This window comes from Diabrotica undecimpunctata, chromosome 10 (genome assembly GCF_040954645.1).
Source record: "Diabrotica undecimpunctata isolate CICGRU chromosome 10, icDiaUnde3, whole genome shotgun sequence".
Classification (NCBI taxonomy): Eukaryota; Metazoa; Arthropoda; class Insecta; order Coleoptera; family Chrysomelidae; genus Diabrotica; species Diabrotica undecimpunctata.
Window position 1 is genome coordinate 46006672 of NC_092812.1, and position 20200 is coordinate 46026871.

General features: G+C 30.5%; 1 protein-coding gene across 10 annotated transcripts in view; it reads left to right on the forward strand.

The window, feature by feature from the left end:
• Positions 1-20200, forward strand: part of LOC140452463 (latrophilin Cirl-like) — a 931875-nt gene that overhangs the window by 525364 nt on the left and 386311 nt on the right. The window contains exon 1 of one of the 10 annotated variants that reach the window (XM_072546740.1): positions 4525-4545. The exons of the other annotated variants lie outside the window; for them this stretch is intronic. The gene's annotated coding sequence lies outside the window, so the exon portion shown is untranslated. Of the gene's footprint in view, positions 1-4524; positions 4546-20200 lie in introns of those variants that run through there. 10 annotated transcript variants of the gene reach the window in all.

Below are 20200 nucleotides of genomic sequence, written 5' to 3' on the forward strand. Positions count from 1 at the left end.
AAAACATTTCTAAGTTACTCTTCCCCGTGGTTCTACACATCGGTTTTTAATTTGCCAATTCTAGGGCTTGTTTTATTTTTTTTTATGAAATACTGGGGTGAACAGATATAACAATGTCACTCCATCAGTATTTTCTTAAAATCTGCCACATATACAACATATTTAAAACCAGAAATATGTCGTAAGACAATGATGAAGAAGTATTGTGGGTTCTCTAGGAACAGCTGCTAAAAAATGTTTTTTTATACATATTTACACTTCACAAACATACTAATTATTATTTGGCTTCGTCGTTACGTTCTAATTCTGTAACACAATGATTTAGGTAAGACCGTCTCTGCGTTGTATACTACCTAGCAGAGAAAGTGATCTAATTTCGGCCTCCGTCGAAACAAACCTCCAGTCTGACATGTACTGTGTCCAGTGACTGGAATAAGCACATCTAATACCCTGAAATACGAAATCGAACAAGACCATTTGATACAAGTGCTCGGAACAAATGAACAGCGTATCCACTTTTCGATTTCGGCAACATTACGTCACAATTATGTCGAGGAGAGTGTAAGATCGTACCTCGTTACTCGTGACAATTACTTACAGCAGCCACTCTGTCCTTTTTCATTGGGGCTGCTAATGAAACTTACACACGGACTCTTACATGCAATACGTTAAAATAAATTACTTTTGAAATAAAAAAAATTAAAAATATCCAACAACCTACAATATTGATTAGGTACAACTAGTTATTAATTAATTCTTTGGATTGCAAAAAACACCACTTGCAGGTTTTCTTCAACAACAATTTATTTGTGTATAGCACGATTATATTTATTTATTTAACCCCATGCATAAGAGTCGATCTTACGATGGATCTTATAAGTGTAATATCATACCCTTATTCATGTGAGATAGCAGTTTGAATTCGTCTAAAAAGAGTTTATTATCGTTAAAATTCTACAATATAAATTATTAACAATAATAAAATAACTAACATAACTTAACAAATATACAAACCTAAAAAGAGTATCAAGAACAATGCTAGTTCTTACGCCATTAAGTAATTTGACAATTGTACCATACAATTTACAATATGTCAATGTCAATAAAACTTAAACAGTCATACAACCTAAAACTTTAAATAACTAAAAATAACTAAACCCTGCTGTTTCACTTAAAATAAACATAGGTTTACTTTTACATATATATATATATATATATATATATATATATATATATATATATATATATATATATATATACATATACAGTGTGACCCATTTAGATTGGAAACACCTTTATAAAATTTGAAGTTGTTAACCGATTTTAACCAAACTTTTTTTTTAATGTCATGTAATAAAAGGTCTATTGTGGGACAAAATATGAAATATTTAGTTAAATTTTCAGGGCATTCTACGATACTTTTTCTTCGTCGAAAATGGAGAATTTGTATTAGCGATTTTTTTATTAAAAAACTTTCTACGCCACTAAATTTAGAGTGGCTTCAAATAGCTATGACAACAATTTCATTAAAATATATTTATTAATAACGAAGTTATGACAACTTAAAATTTTAAAACTCACTAAGCTACGAGTCAAAAAAGAACACCCTATATCAACAAATAACCATAAAACTAATTATTTTTCAAATAATTTTAATAATAAACCACTACTAGACAGACAAAAAATGTTTAAAATAGCATAAAAATTTAATGCAAGTAACGCACTTACATTAATATTAACTTTACATGCTACAACTAAATCTCAGTTGCCATGACAACGATATTACTGTTTGACATTATTTGTGTCATACAAATATCAGTGCTAGCATAAAGTTATGCATAATATCTGCAACAATATTTACTTCAAATTCTTTTAATAATATTTTGTGTCATGGCTGCAAGATTAAGTTTGAGAGCAAAAATTGAAATTATACGTCTTTACGTATAATATTATTATACGAAGTTTGTACAATATTTAATGACAGACATGTGGATCGTCCTAATATTAGCTGCGGTACGGTAAACAAAATAAATAGAATATTTAATGAATATGGTGCAGTATCAAAACTAATTTTAAAAAATAACCTGTTAAAAAGAAGAAGAGAAAATGATCAAATCATTTTAGATAATTTCAGAAATAACCCTAATGTCAGTTTAAGGAATGCTAGTTTATATTTGAATGTGCCTCGAGAGAGTATTCGGCGATGTCTTAAGGTAAATAATATTAAACCTTTCAAACCAAAATTCTTACACACATTACAAGAAGGCGACGAAGCAAAACGTTTAGAATATTGTTTATGGGCCCAAGGGGAACATTTAAACAATATAAATTTTCTAAAAAACGTGTTGTTTACCGACGAAGCCACTTTCACTACAAATAAAGTAGTATCATCACAGAATTGTCGCTATTGGGTAGCAGATAATCCCCACTGGATAATAAACTGTAAAAGCCAGTATTCTCAAAAAATCAATGTCTGGTGTGGTTTACTGAACGAGCGAGTTATTGCTCCTTTCCTTTTTGAAGAAAACGTGAAGCAATGGCTAAATCAAAATTTTTCGAACCGTTGGATAGGCCGGGGTAATCCATTGATAGATTGTCCACCCAGATCTCCAGATCTCACAATTTTAGACTTCTTTCTCTGGGGAGTTATCAAACAAAAAGTTTACCAAACCCGTGCAAGAGACGTAAACGAACTTCGTGCAAGAATTCGACAGGCATGTGCAGAAATTACTCCCCAACAACTAAGAAATGTAATTGGAAATATTCATAAACGCTACGACAAATGTATCCAATTAGATGGTGGATTGGTAGAGGCAACTAGGATTTGAACTAAAATTATGTTTCCATGTTTCTGTTAATACAGTGTTTTTTTAACGTTAATACAGAGTGTTTTTTTCTTAGTGAGTTTTAAAATTTTAAGTTGTCATAAGTTTGTTATGAATAAATATATTTTAATGAAATTTTTTTCATAGCTATTTGAAGCCACCCTAAATCCAGTGGCGTAGAAATTTTTTTAATAAAAAAATCGCTAATACAAATTCTCCATTTTCGACGAAGAAAAAGTATCGTAGAATGCCCTGAAAATTTAACTAAATATTTCATATTTTGTCCCGCAATAGACCTTTTATTACATGACATCAAAAAAAAATTTGGTTAAAATCGGTTAACAACTTCAAATTTTATGGAGGTGTTTCCAATCTAAATGGGTCACACTGTATATATACATATATATAATGCACTAATACTACAAAATTGATTCTTCCGTATTCTACTTTTAATTATTGTTTTCTTCTTCAACTTCTTTTATTATATCATAACATTTATGTTGACATCTATAAAACTTTTCCTTCAATCTCACCAGCTGATTGTCATTTCTGACAGTCGAGCTTTCAAATACTTCATTTTCATGATATGATCATAACAGTCAAGAACCCTAGCCGTGCCGTTGTTTATATAACAATTCAAAATTGACAATTATATTTTTTGATAGATTTAATCAATCAATGTTTTCAAAAGTAAAATTTAAAACAAATTAGTTAAATTGGGAATCTTCCAGCGTTCTGTGTTTCTATATTTTTTGCTGTTATATTTATTATATTAATTTTTTGATGTTTCTTTGCAATAACAACATTGTAATGCTACAGATATTTTAAAGGTAAGATCATTTACTTAATTGTTTTTTCATATTAGATGTATCGCTAATAACACTCTTTTAGATGAACTGATGATGCTTATTGAACAATAGGCGAAACGTCTTCAATAAATAGATAAAGTAGCACAACTCTTGTCTTTTTTATCTCCAAATTGACCGAAAACATCCCATTCACTTACGAGTGCACATTTTTTTACATATATATATATATATATATATATATATATATATATATATATATATATATAATATATATAATATATATATATATATAATATATATAATATATATATATATAATATATATATATATATATATATATATATATATATATATTCTTAGTATATTCTTAGTCTATTTTACACAACATATAGTGGATATCATATTGAACTTCTGCAAGTATTACTTGGTCATCCACAAAATGCAAGCTGTACAGTTTGTGATCTCCAATTTTAACACTTGCAGGTTCACATTTTCTTTTCCAAATATCCAAAACCCCCTCCAAATAAATCTTTAAGAGCGTAGGTGCAATGCAGCACCCTTGGCGAAGTCCTTTGGTCACCTTTATCTTTTTTGTTACTTTTTACCCAATATTTATTGAACTCGTCATACCTCATACAACTCCCTCACAGCATTAATGTAAATCGGTAGAATTTTCTTTCAGCACCTGCCACAACTTCTCTAATGGGTCACTATGGTGATCTATGAATACCATGTATATCTGCATATTGTATTCTAATCGCTTTTCTTTTGTTTGTTTTAGACAGAACACATTGTCGATACAAGAACGACTAGTACGAAAGCAACTCTGATCTCCTGCTTTTAATTATCGTACATTTTACACATACTATACAGTTTTCCATTCTTCACCTCTCAAGAATATAAATTAAAAGGTAACGGCCAAGGCCTCAAGTAGTTTGTCAGGGCCATATTTAATCAGTGCTATGGATACTCCCCACACTCCTGGAGGCTTATCATTTTTCATAACATTGGCGTATTTTTTAATTTCTTCTAGTATTATTTCAGTTTCTGCGCGGTAGGAAATATCATATTTTTCATAGCCAATGTCTTGGCTTGGAATTCTGCTCGATCTTTGCGTTTAAGCAAAGCTTTTAAGCAAAGCGTAAGCACTTGTTCATAATATTCGAACCATAATTCCAGGGTTCGACCCATAAAAATGTCTTCCTTTTTTATTGAGCGCTCACCTCAGATATTTTCGTCATACTATGCTACTCCATCATACATTCATATTTCTAACAATTTTTACACAGTGACCACAAACTAATTTCTTATTCAGTGCTCAACAAAAATCTTTCTGGATACTATAGTATGTAGAGGGTGGTGAGTCGTCAAACGGGCCATAGGAAACTCAATGGGAAATTTTTAATTGTTGAATTCCTGCTTCCCTAATTATTTTACACCAAAAGTCAAGAAAGACTATTTGTAGAGAACTGAAATATGTATCGAAAACAAATGTTAACCAACCCTTTAAAGTCAGGCCACACGCGGTGCAAGAATATGTATGATATGTTGCATTTGGTCATATTGATGTTTCTGATAATTGACAATATTTGAATTGTCAAAATTTTTATTTTGTGATTTATTGTTTAAAAAACAATATAGTTGATTAACAAAAGTTGAGAAGAAAGTAGCAACAATAAAAAGTTTTATAGTGCAATAGTGCGCGAACTGTCAGTTTTTTTATTTAGCGTAAGATATCCCAGTAGACCAATTCCAAGTCATTCAATTCAAAGGATTGTACAAAATTTTGAAAATACTGGGACCGTGATTTCTAATTGTACCTGTACAACCAATATTGCTGAGGTACCAAGAAATTTAGGAAATCAAAATGAAATAAATGTATTAACAGCAGTTGTAGAAAAGCCTAGAATAAGTTCTCAGACCATTGCAGACCAGTTTAATATTCGTAATTCCACGGCCTTAAAAATTTTGAAAAGAAATAAATTCCGTTCATATAAATCTCATTGTCATCAAGAACTTGGAGAAGAATATGCTGAGCGACGAGCGGAATTTTGTTATGAAAGTTTAGAGAGGGTTAAGCAGACAATTTTTAAAAAAACATTTTGTTGAGTGATGAATGTACAGTTACATTAAATAATGAACCAAATTTTCAAAATTATAGGATAAAGTCTGAGGATATTATTGAAAGCTATACCCAATTTCTTCGAAACATAAATGTCTGGTTAGGAATATTTAGACACAATATTATTGGACCATTTTTCTATGAGGAAAATTTAAATTCAAAAAAGTTTTTAGACTTGCTACAAGAAGAGATTTTACTCAGACTTGTAGAAATAGCTCCAGATGAAGAAGACATTTGGTTTTAAATGGATGGATGCCCTGCGCACAATAACTGGAAGTTTAAGGAATTTCTTAAAAACAGCTTTAATGATTGTTTCATTGGACCAGACTGTAATATTAAGTGGCCCCCGAGATCGGGAGATCTAGCTCCAAACGATCTATTCATCTCTTTTGTACCCATCTCATGTATTGAGTCTAGAGCGTTCATAAAAATAAAAAATGTGTCTTTACTTAATAGCCGGCAGTAGCTGATTTGTCTTTAGTTTCATGGGTGGAAGACAATGATGCTAGATAAAAAGTATGTGTTTTATCTCACCAGGTATTAATGACGCACTTGTAAAGAACCATGGACTCAACTGTAGCCATCGAAAAAAAAACTTAATTATGCAAGCCTTCTTCTTTTGGATGTTTATCGCTACCACACAAGGAATTCTTCAAAGTAGCAAAATCTCAGTGTCCTAATAATTGGTACAGCGGTATATCTCTAATGATATATGATCACTTCATTATTTTGTAATTGTGTCTTAACGTTTTTTCATTTGTTTTAAATAGCTTAAGTGTTACATTTATACAATTATTATATTGTTACATTTATTTTATCAAATATTTTCCACCAAGAGAACACGTTTGTGATGTCTAAAGCAACAAAAATATGACAAAGTCAAACATGTAAGTTTGTTGCAGTAAAATATTTTACTAATAAATTAAACTTGCCTGTACTGGACCCTTATTTTGTACCTTTATTGAAAGGTGACCTTTAATTGTGAAAAAATCAATCAAAAAGTAATAAATGTCTGCATAATAATTATAATTAAACAACGTATGAACAATCAAAGTCTTTTAATGGTTTTAATTATGTACCAGTTGTACAACCATTTTGTTATTAAACTATTCACATCAATTGTATCCGTGATGTAGGCTGGCATTAAAAATGGATTGGGAAACCGAAGGTTTTTGATTAATTTCGGATAAATTATTTAGTTTAACCTTTTTTCACCAAAACACGGTGTTTGGTCTTCACAGTTTTACCCTATGCAAGATTTCGTAGAACAATTTCGTCAATATTAAGTCAGATGAAAAGCAATTTTCACCAAATTCTTTTTCAAACCTCATTTTTATAATTTTCCTTCCATCCTTTTTGTATTTTTATATGAAAGTAAATGTTTTCAATTTTAAATGATGAAATTTCTTACTGTAAGTCCTCTTCTATATAATTGCTGGGGTTATATTTATCACAGCTTCTCATAGTGTTGCATTTGTTTTTGTTCGTTAATAATTTGTATGATGCGTTTGCCTTAAAATCGATTAAAATTATTAGTAATTATTATTAATACAATTTAATAATTAATATTCGATTAATTGAAAGCATTATTCGAATAAAGTATTTTCAAATGTAGCAAATTATCGTTTTTGCTATATCGATATTAAAATTAGTTTAGTGTTCTTTCTTTTATATTTTTCAATATCTTCTCTGATATATTTATTTTTATTACTTTAATAAATGTGTCTATTAAAAGCAGTTTTCTTAATTTTTCTTCTGAAAAAGAAGGGTGTATAAGATTATGTTTTATTCAGCTCGAAAAAGCTGCCTGCCAAAGTTTTACAAAAGTTCTACCGCTTTTTCTACAGGCACTCTTTGTTTAAAAATTCTACAACTCCGCTGAAACATTGTTCTATCTTTTCTTTAATGGTTGTATTTTTTAGGTGGGCATGCTCTTCCTGAGCATGCTTTTTCATTTTCTACCAACTATTCATATTTATGTAAGGTCAAAATTATAATTATGGAGTTAGTTTAGGGAGTCAAATGAAACTTTTTATTAATTTCTCTAGACGAGCCCTCAAATTACTAATTACAACTTTGTGAATGGAATTTTATTAAAACATTAACATTCATTCTGTCGTTTCCTGTACGCTTCCCTTGAATTACTAATTATATACAGGGGTGGGTTTAACGGAGTATCATACTTATTTATTCATTCGAAGCGATATAGTTCGTTTAAATTAAAAATTTCCCTACATTGTCTAAAGACTAATTTATCAATGTATCTATTAAATAGATAAGTGAAAAATTTAGTGTATATACACTAGTGACCAAAATTCTGGAAACTTTTCAAAAATTTTAGTTTTGTTATCAGCATTCCTCTTTTTCACAAGACTTATGTTATTTATAAGTTTATCTATAATTTTATTACATCGTTTTATGCGTCTACGTAATATTTAACATGTATTTTAAGGGGGAAAATCCTCTAAAAATTTAAAAATAAATAAAACAACAGCCATTAGCCATTAGTAGATATATTTAAAAAAATGGTACAATGATTATTATCAACAAAATTAGTATTTGGTAGGACAACCTTTGTTTTTTAGAACAGACTCAATTCTGCGAGGCATGGAGTTGACGAGACGAGCCAAATCTTCTGGTGAAATAACTCTAAACAAGTTTTGAATAATGGCTTCTATCAGTTATCTCTTGTTGCTTGGGTTTCGGCGTGATACTAAGACTTTCAGCCTTGACCATAAATTTTCTATTGGATTTAGATCGGGGCTATTTACAGGCCAATGCAGAACAGTAACATCATGGTTTCTCAACCATTCCATGGAAGGCTTAGCCGTATGACAAGGCGCTCCATCCTCCTGAAAGATGCATTCTTGGGCATCCCCTTCGAACAAATCTCTGATAGTTGGCAGCAGTTTGGCTTGCAGTATCTCTTCCTGGTATTTTTTTGCATTAATATTGCCCTCTATTACTGCTAAACGTCCAACTCCATTAGTGAACATGCAAGCCCATACCATGACATTCACAGGATGCTTCATAGTGACCGTAGTACACTGGGGCAAAAGGTCTTCTTCCTGTCGGCGGCGAACAAACTTCACTCCGTCACTCCCAATGAGATCGAGATTTTGGTTTCATCACTACAAATTACTTTACTCCATTGTTCTTCTGTCCACCTTCTGTGTGCCAAAGCACAATCAATGCGTTTTTGCCTCTGTTTTTTGTTCAGGAACGGCTTTTTTCTAGGAATTCGTGTTCGCAATCCATTTTCACACAACTTTCTTCGGATAGTACGGTCCGATATTTGTAATCCAGTTGATTTGACAATACCGTTAATATCTTTTGCGGATCTGCGACGATCTTCTACAGAAAGTCGGCATATTCTATGCACATCGTAGTGACTAATGGGTTTTCTGCCAGATGTTTTTGCTAATTTTGTCGTTCCACGTTTGCAAACTTTCATTACACCTGATTTTGTGGCGCTACCACCCAATTTTTTTGCTATTTATTGATAAGTGTAACCCTCTTCTCGAAGGATAATTGCTTTGGCTCTCTTTCCTGGTGACCAGTCAACACGTTTTGGGTTTCTGGTTGCCATTTTCGGTTCTGGTTGGTATTTTGTAAATTGAAATCGATTCTTTGAGAATTCAATTCAGGTGTATTAACAAAACTTCAAGATTTTGTTAAATTTTGTCTTAAAAAACAGTTTGAAAAAGGGCTGGCTTTTAGCTTATAAACCTTTATACTAACTTTGATATTTTTAATGCCATACGCTGATAAGTAGGCTCAATCAAAAGCTGATGGATGAAAAAACACACTTTTCAAAAAAAACAACACAGAAACTTATATAACCAATAGCAAACAAGTTAACATTTTATTCTTAAAATTATTCTTAAATTTCCATTGTTTATTAACATTAAGAACTGAAATTTTAACGGATAGCATATACAGTAAAGTAGTAAAAAGTTATAAACGGTTAAAATGATGCTACCCTTATAACACCGCCACAGAAAAGTGCAGGGGAAAATTGTCTAGAGGCTGATCTTGCAGGGCCAATCCTGGAATTTAGTTCTTCGTTACTCCCTGCTTTTGATGTTATTTGGACTCTGTTATTTGCAGATTTCAGTTAATTTTATAGTTTTTAATTTGTAGGTTTTCTGCTTTTTCTCCTACAACTAAGTGCTCGTTTTATTTCTTGGTACACTATCGAATGATTTTATCAAATCTATAAAGACTATATGAGTTGAAAGATAGTGGGCTAATGATTTTTCAATAACCTGCTCTAGAGAAAATATGCTGTCCCCTCAGGATTTGTCTACACGAAAGCCATTTTGTTCTTCTACATCTGTCATCTATTTTTTAATTTTATTTTTTATTAGTTTTCCTTTGATAATTGTAACGATACGACTACCAAAGAGAATTAAAATACTATTATAAAATAATATCTCAATCAACCATGGGAGCTTATCATATATGCTTCGCCTAGCTCAGTCTCTCAAGTGTGAATCCGTCTTGTCTTAAACTATGAATTACACAATGAAAATTAAGTTGGTAACAAATAAAACAATGATTTAACTAATCATATTTATTTAACATAAAACAAATTTGGAAGTGATACTTAGTGGATATTTTGGTTGCTTGCTCCTGCTACGATGTTGCCTCCAGATTATGTGGGTAGGTCCTGTTTCCGCCTCCAAAGCATGTGAGTAGGCCTTACAGATAGCTGCGGTTATTTCATAAATATATTATTTTATAAAACATTCCATAGAATTTCAGAAATTATCCAATAAACCCAAGAGATTTCTGCAGACGATAAAATGGACTTTATAATAATTTTTACTTTCTTTTATTAATTTCAATTACAGACAAAAAACATATCCCACTACGTTTGAAAGCTTATTGATAAACATTTGGGAGCGACTACAATTAAGTATAGCACAGATGCCATAGGACGTTAGCCTATGATGGAATTAGCTCTCCTGTCAACATAGAACAGAATATTTAGTCTCCCGGGCAGAAAGAGAGAGAGCGAATATTTATTCTATCGGACAGAAAGAGAGAGAGGGCGCTAACTATTTTTTGAAGAACAAATAGTAAAAAAGAAACTGAATGTTAAGGAATTATTAAACTAATAAAGAAATTATAATATAATAATTTTTTAGTAAAAGATGTGACGTTTGTAACGTTACAGACTTAATTTATAACACTTAGCCCCCTGTAGTTTGATTGTAACAATTCTTTCTGTCTCTTTTTTGTAGATGTTGTTAATATGTTAATATATAAGGTAAAAACATACGCTAGTAATTCCCGTAATACCTGTGGGCTCTGTTTTAGTAATTAGTTCGATATACCTTGTGGTCCGCTTGCTTTTCGATTTTTTACAGTTCGTATTGCATCTTCGACTTCCTGTACTGTTATTTCACCATCTTTATCGTATTTCACTTGATATGTTGTAATTGTGTTCGTAAATTTCGGTCTTGTTTCATTGGATCCAAGATCTTTTTTCTACTAAATATATTCTATTAGCTTCTTTTCTTTTTGTTCTCAGTTTTTTTACCGTTTTTTATGCTTTTCTTTATCTTGTTGTCCCTATATACTTTTGATATGTTTGTTTCTGATTGTATACTACATTAGCGATGTCATTTATCCACCACAATGGAGTATCCTTTTTTTCCATCAAACATACTGTGTACCTTCTCAATATAATTAAAATTGTTTATTTATTATATTTATAAATATTTTTTCTTCCTTTTAATCCATATTATTATATAAAAAATTTGTTAAATAAATTTCACTTTGTATCAGAAAATACAAAAATCTATTCCATATTTTTTTATTTTTATTAGATTTTATTTTGAAAATATTTGAATAACTAAATCTTCTCCTCGAATAATTGTACATGCGTTTGTACTATCTGACACATCATAGCACGGTCGCCGTTCTTTGTTTGCGGATCTCATACACAAAGTAAAATTTGCCAATTAATACACATGTTTAACACTATATATAATACCCGTATTATACTTCAAGAATGGATCTTATCCATATTAATCACAACACTTGAAAAAACTGATGTAGATTCAATCACCAATAAATCTTTTTAATGAGTATTAAAAATTATTCATAACGCGTCCATCAGAAGCTGGAAATATTAGTGATACACGTTTGGGATTCAGAAATGGGTTAGCACTAGAGGGGCTCTGTTTTCTCTAAATGTACTCACTCATCGAATATTGAATATTAGACCAGATGCATACCCCTATTTCATCGACTTCGAAAAGTGGTTCGGCGGTTCAAAAATTTATATTCAAATTCGAAAGCAAATATAAAAAGAGTCAGATATTAGATGGAATTTATGAGTATAAGTTGGGGAGTGAGGCAGGGGTATATACTGTCGCCATTAGTGTTTAACATCCGTAGTGAACACATTTATCAGGAAGTTCTATCAAGGACAAATGAACGAATAATCGTCAAGGGAGAAGTCATAAATAAAATTCGAAGAAAATATGTCAGTACTTTTGATCGGTTGGATGGTCCATAACGTATTTACTTAGCGCTCGCACAAGTAAACTTACACTATAAATAATTTTAAAGTTTTTCTAAGACTATTTACCTATCAACTTTAATCACAAACAAATTCGTTACTACTAAAAATGTTTTTTATATCGAATGAATCGCTTCCAAAATGAATACATAATTAAATAAAATCTAAAAACGCCGAGCTATAATGGCTAATGGTTTTGGATACGGTGGAAGATTCAAATAATTTCTATATTAGAGTACGATAGCATGATAATAAAGTATCACAATGGTTCTATAACACTTTTAAATACAGGAAGCATACTAAAGGCTCACATGAAAGCCGTAAATGCGTTTATTCTGTGAATATTAAATTATTTTTTAATGTATAATACATGTTAGGAAGTACACTGACTGTTTTACTGTGAAAGACAAGATATTTAGAAAATTATCTACTATTGGCGTACAAAATGATATTAGCGAATTTGAATTTCTTCAATTCTTCTATTGTAAATATTCCGCCGTTTGAGTGGCGGCGAAATTGTCATTACTGTTATTATTTTGCAGATTTTGGGAATCGTGATGCTTCACAAGAAATACCAATAGACAAACAAAATAAAAAAAAGCAGATATATAAAAACAAAAATATCGACCAGATGAAAGAAAAGATACCAATCGTCACCTAGAATATATCATAACTAAACGGGAAAGAAGTGGACTTCTTTCTGGACAGAAAAAATGCACTATAGTATTACTTAAATATTAGGAATCAGTAAATACAAAAATCACCAACCACTATAGAATCGTAATAAAATTTGAAGCCATATACTCAAAAATAATAAACATTGAATTGCAATTGGAAGAGAATCATTATAACAAATTTATACATCAGTGGAGGTAACAGACGAAGAAAAGTCATATAATTTTATGAAGAACTACAATCAACTTTGGATAGAACAAAAAAATGAGCCAGCCGACAATACTAGTGGGATATTGATACTGAAGAAGAGGAAAAGATTTTAAAAAAAGTCGTAGATAGTCCAGAAAAATACGGTGTCAAAAAAAAATGAAAACAAAAATGCTAGAATTACACCAGAAAAAAAAGGTACAAGAAGTAATACTCAAAAAAAGCTTTTACGTTTCTCTAATTTACATTCACCAAAATTTAAGAAGTTTTCTATAAATGAAGTAGCAAAAGAACATGGAGTTACGGTGTTGAAATGACGAACTTTTGAATTTTTTTTTTGTTTTTTAAATTTTGAACTAATTTTCAACTAATCTATGTACAGATAAAAAGATACAGTCGCAGAGGAAGAAAAATTCTGGAAACTCTATATGACAATAGAAGAGAGTCAATTATAATTTCTTTGGGAAATGGCTAATGTAGTTATTGTGATAATGATCCTATCTAATTCTAAGAGAACGACATATTTATTTAGTAAATACTGCATAAAAACTAGTATATAGGTACTGCAAGATTACAAAAACTATCAGATCATCATCCACAATAGTTAGAAAAGAGGTATGGATATTGACTCATTTGTTGCTACAAAAAAAGTAGGTCCGTTTGTTATATTTAGGTGTGACTAATCATTATCATCGGTTGGAGCTGCAACCCTTCGTGAGCCTTGGCGTTCCTCAAAATATTCTTCCTTCCTTTTCTATCGAGTGTCTGTCTTCTCCATCCCCTCACTCCAATCTCCCTTGAATCTTCCGACACATCGTCCAGATATCTGAGTTTAGGTCACCCCCTTCTTCTTCTTCCCACCGGCTTAGCATGGTTATTTTAGCAAGATCACTTTCATCCATCCGAGTTTCGTGGCCCACCCATTTTAGACGGTTTATTTTGATGGTTTTTACGAAATTTGCATCATCAAAAAGTCTATAGAGTTCGAAATTATATCGTCTTCTCCATAGACCCTGTTCGTTAACTTCTCTATATATGGTCCTCAACATTTTTCTTCCAATGACTCCTAATAACTCTTCATCTCGCGTCGTCATTGTCCACGTTTAATTATGTTTGGTTTAGTTTGATCGTTCTTTTTTTGATTTTTGGTATATGCTATAAGGTCCTATGATTGGTTCTTGTCTTATCTTGGCGTTCATGTCCCCAATAATCAACTTAACGTCGTTATTGGGACATTGTCTATATGTTTCTTATAATTTCTCAAACTTCTTCGTTTTCCATGTATGTTTTATTATCGAGGGGCGATGTGCATTTTAGAGACACATATTATATTTTTTAAGAGAGATCTCATCGCTTCTGCAGAATACAATGTTCTGACGTTCCATGGTCCAAATCGAATAGCCTTTTTTCTTTTACCAGGTTGTCTAGATAAGCTCAGTCCGGTTTTTGTTTTTTCAGCTCTCGTACTAATCCTATGTACAGATAAAAAGATACAGTCGCAGAGGAAGAAAAATTCTGGAAACTCTATATGACAATAGAAGAGAGTCAATTATAATTTCTTTGGGAAATGACTAATGTAGTTATTGTGATAATGATCCTATCTAATTCTAAGAGAACGACATATTTATTTAGTAAATACTGCATAAAAACTAGTATATAGGTACTGCAAGATTACAAAAACTATCAGATCATCATCCACAATAGTTAGAAAAGAGGTATGGATATTGACTCATTTGTTGCTACAAAAAAAGTAGGTCCGTTTGTTATATTTAGGTGTGACTAATCATTATCATCAGTTGGAGCTGCAGCCCTTCGTGAGCCTTGGCGTTCCTCAAAATATTCTTCCTTCCTTTTCTATCGAGTGTCTGTCTTCTCCATCCCCTCACTCCAATCTCCCTTGAATCTTCCGACACATCGTCCAGATATCTGAGTTTAGGTCACCCCCTTCTTCTTCTTCCCACCGGCTTAGCATGGTTATTTTAGCAAGATCACTTTCATCCATCCGAGTTTCGTGGCCCACCCATTTTAGACGGTTTATTTTGATGGTTTTTACGAAATTTGCATCATCAAAAAGTCTATAGAGTTCGAAATTATATCGTCTTCTCCATAGACCCTGTTCGTTAACTTCTCTATATATGGTCCTCAACATTTTTCTTCCAATGACTCCTAATAACTCTTCATCTCGCGTCGTCATTGCCCACGTTTAATTATGTTTGGTTTAGTTTGATCGTTCTTTTTTTGATTTTTGGTGTATGCTATAAGGTCCTATGATTGGTTCTTGTCTTATCTTGGCGTTCATATCCCCAATAATCAACTTAACGTCGTTATTGGGACATTGTCTATATGTTTCTTATAATTTCTCATAAACTTCTTCGTTTTCCATGTATGTTTTATTATCGAGGGGCGATGTGCATTTTAGAGACACATATTATATTTTTTAAGAGAGATCTCATCGCTTCTGCAGAATACAATGTTCTGACGTTCCATGGTCCAAATCGAATAGCCTTTTTTCTTTTACCAGGTTGTCTAGATAAGCTCAGTCCGGTGTTTGTTTTTTCAGCTCTCGTACTAATCCTTTTTTTTTTTTTTCATGGTAGGTTTCTTAAGCCCTACGCCCAAACCCCATACTTGGAGGACCAAGGACTCTTCTGTTAGGGTTACCGTAGTTATGTAGCCACTTCTATCGGAAATTTCCTGTTTACGCAATTTTAGTAACAACGCTTCGCTCTAGAATATGGAATATTTTCAAACTCTAGAATATAAGTACATTTCCATACAAAGGGTATAAAAACCCTTGTAACAAGAAATCTTAGTCTTAGTACCTTTTAAACAGTATTAGTGTGAGTTCGTCTCAATTACTAATCGTAATAATTTGTAATTCGGCTTTAGTGTTCTTTAGTTTAATTGTAAAACTTTAAGTGAAATAAAGTTTTTAAAAACGAATACGTCGAAACAAATTATTTATCTGGCGCAGTCAGTGAAGATAGAAGAAAAGTTAGAAAAATCGTGTAAGATTTAACAAGTAGGCAGTTCTTCGTGGGAAGTCTTCCAGACAAGAAGAAGGCTTTGGTTTCAACCACTCGTCCCTGGAACCTACAACTACAAAAACGTAAGAGTTTCCTTTTCTTCCCTTCCATAAAAAATATTAATTTATAAAAAAAAAAAAATTTAAGTTTTAATAATTCATACAATTTGAAATATTAGGATGTGAATTGCTTTATGGTATAATTACTATGCATTTTCATTGAGGCTAAATTTCTATTGTATATATATAAATTATTAAAAAAGAACAAGTAAAAATATTAAAAAAGAAGTAATAATATAAAAAAATATTAATTTGAAGTAAAGATATTAATTTTGAGTTGTTTTAGACTGTAACGTTTTACAATTCATTTAAGAAAATATCTGAATATATATTGTAAGGCAATTTCTACTCATTTTAGTTAACCTAGTGATAGAAAACCTTTTATTCGCACAAAAATTTTACAAGTGTTTTATATATGTATTTTATACAAAATTGTTAAGAAAAGATATATTCTTTCAAGTATTTTTTGAATAGAAAGTGATTCAAAATAAAAATTTAATATGTCTGTAGAAAACATTCAAGCTACGGCTTATGCAGCCAAAATTCACTCTAAATTTTTACCTGTATTTGACGGAGATACATCCCAACTAGAATGTTTTATTGCTAGTTGTGATAAATTTTACGATAATTTCGGAAATTCGACAGAAAATTCTTTAAGTGACTTTGTATACAATGTATTACGTTCAAAAATTAGGAATAATGCACAAACATTTATTATGTGCAGACCAGACCTCAACACTTGGCCTTCGATTAGAAACGCTTTAAGAGAACAATACGGAGATCGTATTGACCGACAAACGTTAAATAGAGAATTTTTATGTTTAAGAACACATAACAAAGAAAATATATTAGACTTTATTAATAGAATGAAATCATTAAAATCTCGTCTAGAAGTTAAAATAATTTCAGATCATGACATCTCACAGGAGAGAAAATCAATTCTACTAGAACAAAACGAAGGAAATGCTCTAGATATTTTACTAGGAAATGTCAACGATAATTTAAGAACAATATTAGATATAAAAGAACCAAAAAATGTAAACGAAGCCTGCGAAATTATAAATCGTTATTATTATAGAGAACAAAGAGTAAATTCTCTTTATAAAGATAATAAAAATACAAATTTTAATCAAAATCAAAGGCAACAACAAAAAAACTTTAACCAAAATCATCAAAATAATTATTCTTATCAAAAACAATATCAAAGATATCCATATGCAAATCAAAGATATGATTATAGACAAAATTATCAAAATCAAAATTATCAAGTACAAAATGGACAAAATCAACAAACATTTCCCAGAGGACCAATAAACATTCAACAAAGACCAGTTCCTCCTAAAACATATAATTATGAAAACAATCGACATACAAAAAATGTATTTTCTCCAAGAAATTCAAATAAACTAACAACACCTCCTCAACCAATGACTACAAGTACTAGATATACATATCCAAGACAACAATATAAAAATAACTATTTTCAACAAACAGGACCCGCAAATTTTGTAGCAGAAGAAATACATAATACAGAAGATATTGAACAAGAACAATATGCTAATGAACAGAATTTTTACAATGAACAAATAGATATTCCTACTTCATTAGAAAGAAACTATGACGAACAAAATTTTCGCAAAGTCGATTTAGAACCCAAACCACCATACCAAATTTAATCGAAATTAATAACGAACTACAGAATTCATTACCTTATATTACTCTAAAAAATCCCCCATTAAAATTATTAATCGATACAGGATGTCATATGTCTATGTTACGCCCAATTATTGCTGAAGATAATTTTCCAGATAAAATATCAAAGAAAAAGACACCAATAATGACTTGTGCAGGAACAAAAACTGCAAACAGTGATGCAAAAATACCATTATTAGAAGAATTTCATATAAGTGATTGGCTTGATTTTGTACTTTTCGATTTTCACGATTATTTTGACGGAATACTAGGAGTCCGCGACTTAAGAAAATTAAAACTAAATGTTGATTTAAAAAATAAATATTTATATAACGATCTTATAAAAATACCATTAAAATATAGAACTGATTTTAATTATCAAAAAGTTGAAATAGCGCCTTATACATCAATAATAAAAGAAATAAAAACATCGTTGCCAGATGGAGAAATATTAATCCCAGAATTATTTAACGAAAATGATATGATTTCTATTCCAGCAAGTATATTAAATATAAGAAATGGATTGGTAAAAATGGAATTTAAAAATAATTCAAACAAATCTAAATTAATAATAATAGAAAAAGATTTTTTAGACGAATTTAAACAAAACTACTCAGAAAATTTATTTGAATGTTTTAATATTGAACATATCATACCAAGAATTAATAAAAAAGATGAAACTGAAGATACTGTTGATATCTCTCAATTAAGATTAAATCATTTAAACACTGAAGAAAAAGATGCTTTGTTAAAATTAATCAAACAATATAAAAGTATTTTTTATAAAAAAGATAAACCGTTATCATTTACACACAAAATTAAACACGAAATAAAGACTACTGATGAAATTCCAATACATACAAAATCTTATAGATATCCATATGTACACAAAGAAGAAGTAAAGAATCAAATAAATCAAATGTTACAAGACGGAATAATAAGAAATTCATACTCACCTTGGAGTTCACCGATTTGGATAGTTCCAAAAAAATTAGATGCAAGTGGAAAACAAAAATGGAGATTAGTTGTTGATTATAGAAAATTAAATGAAAAAACAATAGATGATAAATACCCAATTCCAAACATTAACGATATATTAGACAGATTAGGAAGATCTAACTATTTCACTACATTAGATCTTACATCAGGTTTTCATCAAATAGAAATGGAACCAAATTCAATTGAAAAAACAGCATTTATGGTAGAGCATGGCAAATATGAATTTTTAAGGATGCCTTTTGGATTAAAAGGATCTCCCTCAACATTTCAAAGAGTTATGGATTCAATTCTTAATAATTTAATTGGAAAAATTTGTCTCGTATACATGGATGACATAATAATTTATTCAACATCATTACAAGAACATATAAATAACTTAAAACTTGTTTTTCAAAGATTAGAGGAAGCAGAATTAAAACTACAATTAGATAAATCGGAATTTTTATGTAAAAGTGTAGAATTTTTAGGTCACGTAATAACACCTGATGGAATTAAACCAAACCCAAAGAAAATATTAGCAATACAAAAGTTTCCTATACCTAAGACTCAAAAACAGATAAAATCATTTTTAGGATTAATCGGATACTACAGAAAATTTATAAAAAACTTTGCTAAATTAACAAAACCTTTAACTATTTGCTTAAAAAAAGGAAACCAAGTTAAACATACTCCAGAATTTATTCAATCATTTGAAACATGTAAGAATGTACTTATGAATGACCCAATTTTACAATACCCAGATTTTTCAAAACCCTTTAACGTAACAACAGACGCTTCAAATTTTGCTATTGGCGCAGTTTTGTCTCAAGGACCAATCGGAAGTGATTTACCAATCGCATATGCCTCTAGAACATTAAATCAATCTGAAACTCATTACAGCACAATTGAAAAAGAATTATTAGCTATTATTTATGCAGTCAAATACTTTAGACCTTATTTATTTGGACAAAAATTTAATATAATATCTGATCATAAACCACTACAATGGTTATTTTCTTTAAAAGAACCTAATTCTAAACTTGTAAGATGGAGACTAAAATTAGAAGAATTTGATTATAAAATTATATATAAAAAAGGAAAATTAAATAGCAATGCAGATGCATTATCCAGGATAGAAATTAATCCAATAGAAGAAAACGAAGATAAATTCTCAATTATAGCGCAAGTTGATGAAGACGAAATATTAGACAGTCAATATAAAAACACATATTCACAAAATGAATTACCTATAATAAATCAAGAATTACTAGA